This window comes from Triturus cristatus, chromosome 6 (genome assembly GCF_964204655.1).
Source record: "Triturus cristatus chromosome 6, aTriCri1.1, whole genome shotgun sequence".
NCBI lineage: Eukaryota > Metazoa > Chordata > Amphibia > Caudata > Salamandridae > Triturus > Triturus cristatus.
This window is the reverse complement of record NC_140589.1, coordinates 1,314,755,433-1,314,767,090: the sequence shown is the minus strand read 5'-3', so window position 1 is coordinate 1,314,767,090 and position 11,658 is coordinate 1,314,755,433.

Below are 11,658 nucleotides of genomic sequence, written 5' to 3'. Positions count from 1 at the left end.
AGTTCAGTGTCCACTGGCACAGACTGTGTCCCTTTTTTGTGACTGTGACTTCTGCCATTGTGTCCAGGTGTGACACACATGCTATGTACTGTAGGGTGGGTCCCAGGGGGGGGGGAATGCCTGATGTCTCCCAGCAGTGCCCAGAGACAGGAGGGGTGGGTGCCTATCACTCCCAGCAGTGCCCAGAGACAGGAGGGGTGGGGGCCTATCACTCCCAGCAGTGCCCTGAGACAGGAGGGGTGTGTGCAGAGTCCTCCCAGCAGTGCCCTGAGACAGGAGGGGTGGGTGCCTATCACTCCCAGCAGTGCCCAGAGACAGGAGGGGTGGGTGCAGAGTCCTCCCAGCAGTGCCCTGAGACAGGAGGGGTGGGTGCAGAGTCCTCCCAGCAGTGCCCTGAGACAGGAGGGGTGGGTGCCTATCACTCCCAGCAGTGCCCAGAGACAGGAGGGGTGGGTGCAGAGTCCTCCCAGCAGTGCCCTGAGACAGGAGGGGTGGGTGCCTATCACTCCCAGCAGTGCCCAGAGACAGGAGGGGTGGGTGCAGAGTCCTCCCAGCAGTGCCCAGAGACAGGAGGGGTGGGTGTGATGCACAGTGTGAGCCTGGATCATTGCTTGTGTAGTTGCCCTCATTCCACTTGTGTCCTTTAAATGGCACGTACTGCTTTTGGCCTTCCCCCAGAGGATCATGTCCCTATGACAAAGGTGCAATGCGTTGGATGCATACTATGCCTTGTTGTAAACAGCAAATGTGTTATAATCTGTGTCCCTGTGACATGTGCCAGGTGTATTGAGGTAGTGTCACTTGTCCATCCTCACAGGTAGACGCCTCTGCCAAGGAGAAGATATGGCTGGACGCCGTCAGCGCCGTGAGGAGTGCGGATGGTCGGAAGCGGCGCCTGCCCCAGGTGAGGAAACGCTGGCAGGATATCCGGTGCTGGACGCGGAGGATCGCACGGGTCCTGCTGGGGGACTCACCTGAGAGCCATAAGAACCGCGGGCGCCGCCGTCTCTCCCACATCCAGAAACGTGTGCTGGCGGTGGTCTTTCCTGAATTGGACAGGCGCCTACAGGAGATGCAGCAGCCGGAAGGGGGTAGGTACATGTGTGTGTTTGTTGTGTTTCACCAGCATTTGTAACTGCACTGTTCCATGGATACACTTCCAGGGTTTATGGTGCTGTGCAGATCCTGTTACCCACAGTGTTGCAGGCCTCTCCTGCCTCCCTTCCCCACCTTGCAATGTGTTCACTGGTCTCTGTGTAGTCACTCCATCACAAAGTTATGTAGCCTGACACATTCTCCAAGTGTACAATGCCTGCAGCATCATGTGTGGGGGTGGTGTGTAACAGGTTTAGTGACCTTGCCTGTGCCCTGTCCAGTTCTGGACTTGTGGGTTCCATGTAAGTTGGCACTAATGCTGATTGCAGACATGGGAGTTAATCTCTTGAGTGCGAGGCCTTCCAGCAGGCATGTCCCATGTGGTGGCCTGTGACATGATGTGCATGAGTGTGCGTTACGCATAGTGCAGGGATGTTAGCGTGTGTTGCAGTCATTTCCATTCTGGAGCATGGAGTTGTGTGGCCACTACTGTCCCCAGGGGCATCTTTTCCTAGGTATCATGTGTGTAATCCGAGAATGTCGACAATCTCTGTGTCTACAGCATAGGTTGTGCTCTGTGCCATTGTCCCCTGGCACCATGTTTATTGACGTGAGATGTATTACAAGTGTCCACTGTCCAGCCTGACCTGATTTTCCAAGTACATACTCACGGTGGCCATTGCCTGTGTGTCTTGTAGCAATCATCTGATGATGCCCATTTGTACATGATTATTTGGACAGGCGCACCTTGGGTATTTGGTGTGCAATCTTGAATTATTGCATCCCATGTGTATTTCACCCAGACTAAGAGATGTAAGTGCTTCCTGTGTCTCCACAGATTTGTCTCATGTAGGGGGTGGGTGGTGCGGCCATGGCCTACATGTCAAGACCTGTACTCTCCTTGCTCGGACTGGCCAGTGTGTGATGTTTGTCTGGACATACACTCAAGGTGCAGCGTGCCAGTCAGGGTGGGCATGTTATCAGTATTACCTATGCTGCATGTGCCTCTAGTTCCTGGATGTGGTCCCTGCTCATCCCAATTTCCTGCCACGCTGTGTGGTGAAGATGCAGTGCTGTATTGTCCCCAGGGCCTTGCTCCTCAGTCAAAATTCTATGTCATCTCATTTGCTATTGTGTCATGCTCTCCATAGTTTTTCCATGGCATGGTGGGTCACACAACTGTGTCTTGCAGGGCCTACATATGTACCTTGTTTTGTAGTTGTAACTCATCCTTTGTTTCAGGCTATGCACTGTAACCTAAGTAGATTTGACTCATGTGACATATGTATACAGGTGTATGATTAATTTCTGTCTCTTCACCCTGCCCACAGCATTGTCGGGGAACACGGAGGGAGACATGGACACAGACGGCGTGGAGGGACCGAGCACCAGTGCCAGCGGTGACATCGGGGCTGGCACTTCGAGTGGGACTGAGGCGGAGGAGAGTGAACCCGGGGACCTGTCGACTGGCACAACAGAGTATGAAGCTGACGGGTCCGAGGATGATCTCTCCGAGTGGGCGGTGGCTGCACCACCATCTGACAGCAGCCCTACATCTGGCACCGCCCCCTCCATTGGCATCAGCCGCCTCCCACGTGCTCGTGTCCCTTCCCAACGTGCCCGGTCACCACATGTCTCCTTCCTGCCAGGCACCGCACCCCCTGCCCCTGTCTCCACTGCTGCCGCCAATGCTGAGTCTGTGGACATCCAGCGGCAGTTGCAGATTGGTCAGACTGCGATCCTTAATGTCCTCCATGCCCACAGCCAGGTCCTCAACAACATGGAGGCATACTTGGAGGGCATTCATTCATCGCAGGCTGACCAACGCAACTTGCTGAGGTCCATAGACTCCACACTGACTGCAGCAGTGGGTCTCCTGCAGCGCTACGTCCCACCCCCTACCCCTGCTCCTTCCACACTTCCCACTCCCATGCCTGTCCCACATACACCCAGACGTAAGCATGCACCCACCACAACAGACACAGGCACCACACCAGCAGGGAAGGTCCGCCGCACACCTCCTGACACGCACACACAGGGTGAAGTAGGCACACCCACTGGGTCGGGGGGCAAACGTGTGACACGCAGCCAGAGTGGGAGTCCGCATTCCACCCAATCCACTCCCTCCAAATCCCCTCCCCTCAGCTCTCCTGGCCACATCTCCCCCAAAGACTCCTTCATGGCCGCTCTGTCCCTGAGCCCCACAGTGACACCACCCCGCATGCGGTCAAGGAGGTCCACAGTCAGGGTGCTTGAGTCCCCCCCCCTGTCCACACCCTCCCCCAGTGGCGCTGCGACCCATCCCTCTGACCCCCCCCCCTCCTTGGGGCCTGTAGTTCCTTCGGGTGCAGGGGAGTCCCTGGAGGACCTTGCCGAGGTGTGCAGCGCGCTCCTAGAATCCACCTTTGGCCCTGCCCCACCCCCTGTGGTGGAGTCCTCCATCCCTGCACCCACGTCGCCTACCCTTCGCCCTCCTGTCCCTGCGGTGCCTGTTCCTTCCCCCCAACATGATGCCCTGACCCCTGTGGAAGACAACGGCTTGTAACTGTGCAGGCAAGCTAGGGGACACGCATCCCACTGTGTCCCCCATCCAGCTGGGACTCCTGGACTGCCCTATGGGCTTTGTTAATATTGGACTTACTTCATACTAGTTTTTTGCTCATGCTGAATAAAGCTATTTATTTTTTGCCCTTGGAACACTCCTGCTTTGCTGGCATTGCTGTTGGTGGGGCTGCTACATGGTTGTGGGTGTTGGTCATGTGTTGGGTGTGTGGGAAATGTAGTAGTGTGCTGCTCATAGGGGGGACCCTGGGATCTGTGTGCCATCACACGGTGTTAGCTACCTTTCTCCATTCATGTAAGCAGTTGCTGCATGTTGCAATTGTCCCAAGGTGTATTCCTTCCTCTGTGTACCCTGACTTCTTCCCTGCAGGGTGTCCCCTGACTTTAGCGCAGAGCTGTGTGTTCATTAGCTGGGTGTGTGACGTAGTCCTTCACCTTTGCACATGCATGCTGAGCCATTTTCCACCTGCATCATTCGTGGCATCCTTGGTAGTCATTGTACGTGTGTATGTGGCCTATTGACATGACTTCATGTGGACATGTTTTCTTTTTGGCCCTATGCATGCGTATACTCCCAGCCTCGCACACATGTGGTACATGTACTGCAGGGTCTTTGTGCACCTGACTGACATTTGTGGGCATGGTATCTGTGGCTACTCCACCCTTTGCGTTCCATGGGCACTGCTGGGAGTGATGGGCACCCACCCCTCCTGTCTCTGGGCACTGCTGGGAGGACTCTGCACACACCCCTCCTGTCTCAGGGCACTGCTGGGAGTGATAGGCCCCCACCCCTCCTGTCTCTGGGCACTGCTGGGAGTGATAGGCACCCACCCCTCCTGTGTCTGGGCACTGCTGGGAGGACTCTGCACACACCCCTCCTGTCTCAGGGCACTGCTGGGAGTGATAGGCCCCCACCCCTCCTGTCTCTGGGCACTGCTGGGAGGACTCTGCACCCACCCCTCCTGTCTCAGGGCACTGCTGGGAGTGATAGGCCCCCACCCCTCCTGTCTCTGGGCACTGCTGGGAGTGATAGGCACCCACCCCTCCTGTGTCTGGGCACTGCTGGGAGGACTCTGCACCCACCCCTCCTGTCTCAGGGCACTGCTGGGAGTGATAGGCCCCCACCCCTCCTGTCTCTGGGCACTGCTGGGGGGACTCTGCACCCACCCCTCCTGTCTCAGGGCACTGCTGGGAGTGATAGGCCCCCACCCCTCCTGTCTCTGGGCACTGCTGGGAGTGATAGGCCCCCACCCCTCCTGTCTCTGGGCACTGCTGGGAGGACTCTGCACACACCCCTCCTGTCTCAGGGCACTGCTGGGAGTGATAGGCACCCACCCCTCCTGTGTCTGGGCACTGCTGGGAGGACTCTGCACACACCCCTCCTGTCTCAGGGCACTGCTGGGAGTGATAGGCCCCCACCCCTCCTATCTCTGGGCACTGCTGGGAGTGATAGGCACCCACCCCTCCTGTGTCTGGGCACTGCTGGGCGGACTCTGCACACACCCCTCCTGTCTCAGGGCACTGCTGGGAGTGATAGGCCCCCACCCCTCCTGTCTCTGGGCACTGCTGGGAGGACTCTGCACACACCCCTCCTGTCTCAGGGCACTGCTGGGAGTGATAGGCACCCACCCCTCCTGTGTCTGGGCACTGCTGGGAGGACTCTGCACACACCCCTCCTGTCTCAGGGCACTGCTGGGAGTGATAGGCCCCCACCCCTCCTGTCTCTGGGCACTGCTGGGAGTGATAGGCACCCACCCCTCCTGTGTCTGGGCACTGCTGGGAGGACTCTGCACACACCCCTCCTGTCTCAGGGCACTGCTGGGAGTGATAGCCCCCCCCCCCCTCCTGTCTCTGGGCACTGCTGGGAGGACTCTGCACCCACCCCTCCTGTCTCAGGGCACTGCTGGGAGTGATAGGCCCCCACCCCTCCTGTCTCTGGGCACTGCTGGGAGTGATAGGCACCCACCCCTCCTGTGTCTGGGCACTGCTGGGAGGACTCTGCACCCACCCCTCCTGTCTCAGGGCACTGCTGGGAGTGATACGCCCCCACCCCTCCTGTCTCAGGGCACTGCTGGGAGGACTCTGCACCCACCCCTCCTGTCTCAGGGCACTGCTGGGAGTGATAGGCCCCCACCCCTCCTGTCTCTGGGCACTGCTGGGAGTGATAGGCACCCACCCCTCCTGTGTCTGGGCACTGCTGGGAGTGATAGGCCCCCACCCCTCCTGTCTCTGGGCACTGCTGGGAGGACTCTGCACACACCCCTCCTATTTCACAATATGTACGCTCATGACATACACGGATGTGGGTACGCTCCATGCATTCGAGGTGGGGGTACGTGTCTTACTTACACTGTTGGGGTGGGGGTACGCTCCATACGTACGCGGGTGGGGGTACGTGTCGTACTTACACTGTTGGGGTGGGGTACGCTCCATACGTACGCGGGTGGGGGTACGGGTCGTACTTACACTGTTGGGGTGGGGGTACGCTCCATACGTACGCGGGTGGGGGTACGGGTCGTACTTACACTGTTGGGGTGGGGGTACGCTCCATACGTACGCGGGTGGGGGTATGTGTCGTACTTACACTGTTGGGGTGGGGGTACGCTCCATACGTACGCGGGTGGGGGTACGGGTCGTACTTACACTGTTGGGGTGGGGGTACGCTCCATACGTACGCGGGTGGGGGTACGTGTCGTGCTTACACTGTTGGGGTGGGGGTACGCTCCATACGTACGCGGGTGGGGGTATGGGTCGTACTTACACTGTTGGGGTGGGGGTACGCTCCATACGTACGCGGGTGGGGGTACGGGTCGTACTTACACTGTTGGGGTGGGGGTACGCTCCATGCATTCGAGGTGAGGGTACGAGTCGTACTTACACTGTTGGGGTGGGGGTACGCTCCATGCATACGGGGTGGGGGTACGGTCCGTACATATCCGTCCCCACGATATGTGATGCTTGTGCGGCCCGTACCCAGGCTTTTGCCACGTGGGTACGAGCCGTCCCGCCATTGTTGGGGTGACGTGGGTGTGGGCATGGTACGACTCGTACCCACGCTCTTCAGGCGTGGGTACGGGACGTACCTGTCTGGTTGTGTTGCCGGTTCGCGTCGTGAAGGACTTCCGTTGTGGCGGTCGCTGGCTTAGCTGGACACGCCCCCACCCCCTCGTAGTGACCAGGGCCTGGGAGTCAGGTATGTCCAGGGCATGTGTGCTGTGTGACTTTGGTGGGGGGTTTGTGGCCTGCCCTGGTCCTGCCACCCCCCCCCCCACTTTCCCCCCTCCCTTAGTTGTTCTGACCTTCTGCGGCGTCTGCGTCCGAACCTGTAGAGGAGGTCGACTGCTATGAGGGCCGGGATGACACGTAGGTTCGGGTCCATGTCTGTCCGTCGCGTACGGGTACTCCTTGTTCGCGTCGTCCTGTCTGTCCGTCGCGTACTGGTAGTCCTTGTTCGCGTCGTCCTGATTTCCCGGCAGTTTTTGGCAGCCGGAAAATATTCACCGTGCGGGATGTCGTCGGTGCGAATCGTAATTCCTGGTTCGTGAATGGCAGGCTGCGAGCGTCCCGACGTCAGGTCGGCGCTTTCCCGGATCGCATTTGTAGGTTTATTTTGTTCGGTCGGGGTTTTTTACGATTCGTACGGAAATGGTGTTCCCGTGCGAATCGTAATTCCATGTTTGTATATTTTGCCGACCGGGTACGCGTCGGACGGAGAATATGCTCTGTCCGACGGTTCGTACCCGGTTTTTACAGGATCGTGATCGGCGCCTTGATGTTGTTGCACCAAGGATATAGTGCTGCATAACTAAATACTTAGAGGGTCCCAAAATCGAGACCTATTGGCTATGCCAATGCTTGTTATGAAATGCATCCTCACACTACAGCAAAGGAATAGGTAGAGTGGGGGCCCAGGGGGTACTGGAACCAGAAAAAAACACTAAGCCTCAGTAAGCGGTTATCAAAGGTATGCTCCCCCATGGTTTGTGCCTCCCCTTGTCAAAGAGATGCTTATAAATACAGCTGCAACCTGTATGTCGGTGCCTCTCCGTCTGTCTATGCCTCCCCTAAAGCACCGCATATGTTTCTGTCTGTGCCTTACCGAAAACTGTCATGGCATACGTGAAGAGGCACACAAATACTTTTAAACTATGTTTTAATCTATTTTTGCAACATACAATATGCAGATATGAAAGGAAAATGTTTGTTTTCACTGATTCTTTGGGTTTTAAGTATTTAATTTGGACAGAAGAAGCTTTTTAGGTCTCGACCTTGCTATCGCGTAAGCGATCGCGAAGCGAGACTATAGAGAGCGGGTTTGAAAAGTGCTCCCAAAAAGCGGATTGCATGGCTAGCACGCGCACAATCACGCACATCGTGCCGCCATGCAATCCGCCTTTTGGGAGCACTTCAAAGGGTTCGCTCCCCCGCCCCCAAGCGCGCGCGCGCCACGCTCCGCCGGGCTTGTCTTTTTTTTTTTTTTTTAACTTTAAGCGCGAGGCGCGCGGTCGGCCAATGCTTGTTTTTTTTTTTTAGTGCGCCTACCACTAGAGGACTCAAGTGGCGCCTCGTGCACATAGCTCTGCCAGAGACCGACTTGCTCTGCACCAGCAGCACTAAGGGTAAGCTGAAACTGAATTGGAGCTGCTGTTCAATATTTATTAGCAGCATCACTTCCTAGGAGGCAGATATGCTTAACAAGCAGAAAAGTGGATGTAATGAATCAATGTCAACATATTTAAGAATTATCCCTCACCCCAATGGAGCTCGTAACAGCCGTCACTTTTAATGCATGACCGCCTGGCTCCGAGTCACACTTCAGCGTAACTTTTCATTTCTCCTCCGGAGACGCTTGTGTCACAGAAGTGACTCGCCCTTTCAGCAGACTGGCAGACAGATTACAGCAGACAGATTACAGCGCAGCTCCCTGAATACAAGTGCCTCTGAGCGCTGCCACGTCAGCGCTACAAAACACAGCCGGCACTATGTGCTCTCTCACAAATGCCGTCACACACCGGCCTTCCCCTTCTTCTACGTAGAAGACGGTCAGTCTCGTGGTAATCTGCACATTTGCTGGTTTAACCTATAGCCGAATGTTATGCACAACATTTATTAGTGAAGAGACAATGTAGTGGGTTAAAACAAAGGCATAGGTAAAGCATGCGTGTTTGTCAGGTAAGCTTGTTTCCTTTACCTCAGTACGTCAACGTCATCAACAGGTGTTAAACACCGGCACTCTCACGCACAGGACCTCAAACTGGATAGCCAGAGTGAACATGCATGCATGGTGACTGAGTCACGAACAGCGGCCAACTTAGAGACAGGTAAAAACGTTGCTGCTTGACCGCCCACTCCGTCAGTCATTGCATGTTTGCTGTGGAGCTCATCATATAACATGAACATAACTGCCGCCTCCCCCTTCACCTAGCCTCCAGCGGCCCCAGCTCACAAGAGGCCTTCCATGCAGCGTGTTAATGTATTTCTGAAAGGAGAGTCACGCAGCTTCTCTTGCGCTGTCCATCACTGGAAGCCGCAGATCACATTGCACAAAAATTGTCAGCTTCATGATGTGCGTTTTACCATTTCCTACCAAACCTCCAACAAGAGACACCCGTGCCGCCATGTTTGTCTTTTACGACGCTGGTTGAGTAATAGCGGGCGCTTGTTTATAATTGCAATGTACGCAACATAGTCTCACGTTTTTCAGAGCTTGACGCCTAAGTGAAGGCCTGTGCGCTATGTAAAATAAAAGTACGAGGTGTTTGATGACTCTCTGCCGTAAAGAAGGTAGAAGATTTACCACCGAACGTTTTTATTGTGTTCATTCGTAGGAGAGGAGGTTTGTTGTGTTAGTTTGAAATATGTGGGGTTTTATCCTCGGAGTCAAAGATGCAGTGCCGACCAGACCGGTCTGCGAACCATAACCATCCCTGAGAAAAATGTTTAAACCAGTTACACCTTGCATTTGCATTGCGTTTATTCTGAATTCAGAATGGGGCATCCCAAATACTCATTTTACTAAAACAAAAAATGATCCCGATAATTATTAATACAAAACACATGTGCAAGTACATTGGCAATTGTTTTTCAATAGCTATATCACGATAGGCCATCCAGCCTCAAAGGCAACTCCTCCAGATGTCCAAAAGGCCTGTAACAAGCTTGCAGTGAAAGATCTCCAGGGAGAAGCCATATCTGGTGACTCTTTAAAACAAGCATTGGCATAGCCAATAGGTCTCGCCTTTGGGACCTTGTAAGTGTTTAGCCATGCAACAGTTGTTGTTGCACCAAAGAAATTGTGCTGCATAAATAAATACTTATAAGGTCCCAAAAGCGAGACCTATTGGCTATGCCAATGCTTGTTCTTTGTAAAGAAATAGATGCTTGTTTCTATTTCTTTACTTTTGCTATAATCGCGGCACCGGCGCTTTATTTTTAATATTAAAAGTAAAGCGCCGGTGCCCGATTATAGCAAAAGCGCCTTCATGAAGTACCCGTGACGGAGACATATGGCGGCTGCGCGCGTTCACGCGCACATGCACGCAGGCTTTAGGCCAGCGGCTGCAGCACCCTGAAAATCCCCTTACAAAAATTCGAGCAGCGCTGTTCTAGGCTCGACCTAAACGACTGCTGATGCTCAGATGAGAAAAAGGGTTCGGAATTTTACTGGGTGACCTGACATTTCTGTCTGAGAAACATTATATAATTTTGGGTAATTCTGCAGCTACTAGGTGCATTTAGAAATATTATATAGCTTATTATTCTTTAGTTTGAGAAAACAAAATACGTATGCATTCGGTCCTAAAAGAAAATTCTAACCAGCCTGAAGTCAATGTGTAGTTTTGGGAGCATGTTTTTTCTGTTTGTTTGATGCAAGCAGACGGCACAGTGGGGGTCAGTCTAAGCCTGGTGTCTCAAAGAGGCGAGTCCCCTGTGTCTTCTAACTCCCCCTCAAATACCCCTTTTAAAGGGAGGTGGATTTTGTGTCACCTTCCTTTGAAGTGGAAGCTGCTGTCTCGCTCGCAGTGCTATTCACAACATACAGAGCTAACGCCAATCACACTGCCAAGTGTGAAGAAGCAGGCTGGAGCCCATCAAAGCCACGTCATCAATCTCTTCAGACCAAAGCAACATGGCGCCAAGAGTGTGGACAGAGTCAAGAACTTGTCACTTCCATTAGAGCTGAAGCAATTCAAAGATAAAGACGCACTCTTCTCAACAAAGGCAGCAAGGCCTCGGGTTGCTATTTCATGGTGCGCCATGTTCAAACTGCGATATTCTCACCAGTCAAAGTACGTTTTGCATGCCACCCGTTTAGAATACCCAAGAAGTAGATTTGGCGGGAGAAAGTGAGATTGTGTTTTGTAATAAATTGGGAAATTCACCTTTCTAAATAGTGAAAGTGGAACGAGCACACTGCATAAACATTCAAAATGCCTCATGCTATTTAAAAAAAAAAAAAATGAAAAGATAGATTGGATCTTTAGAGGAGGAACCTTTTGTTAATGAACAATTTATGCAGAAAGCTCTGTATGACTGCACCAGCCCCGTGCCAGGACCCACATTTACTAAACTTCACTTAAAAGAGCGCGGCCGGAAAAACAGCAGCGCTACATTGTCCGACTGCTGGAAAATGCTAGAGTTAGAGAAAGTTCCCCTGCTGATGAGGTCACCAGCCCCTGCTGATGATGTAATTAGCAGCGCTAGCACAGTAAAGGCTGTTTAGCGTGACGTACGGCAATGTGCCATAGCGCAAAGGTGTGCTGGTGTTTTGCACAAGGGATTTGTACCCAAAGCACACGTCCCGTCCAGTACAATTTCTTGTGTGAAAACAGAGGCAGAAAGAAGCGAAGCCAAGTTCGACATGTGCTTTTCTCTAAAGCACACATATAACAGTATCAAAGGCGTTTGACTTAAGCCCGATTTCACTTGGCATGAGGTTTCGAAGCAAAGCCAAGTGAGGCTATTATATAATGTATCTGGCTTTGTGCCATACCCAGGGAA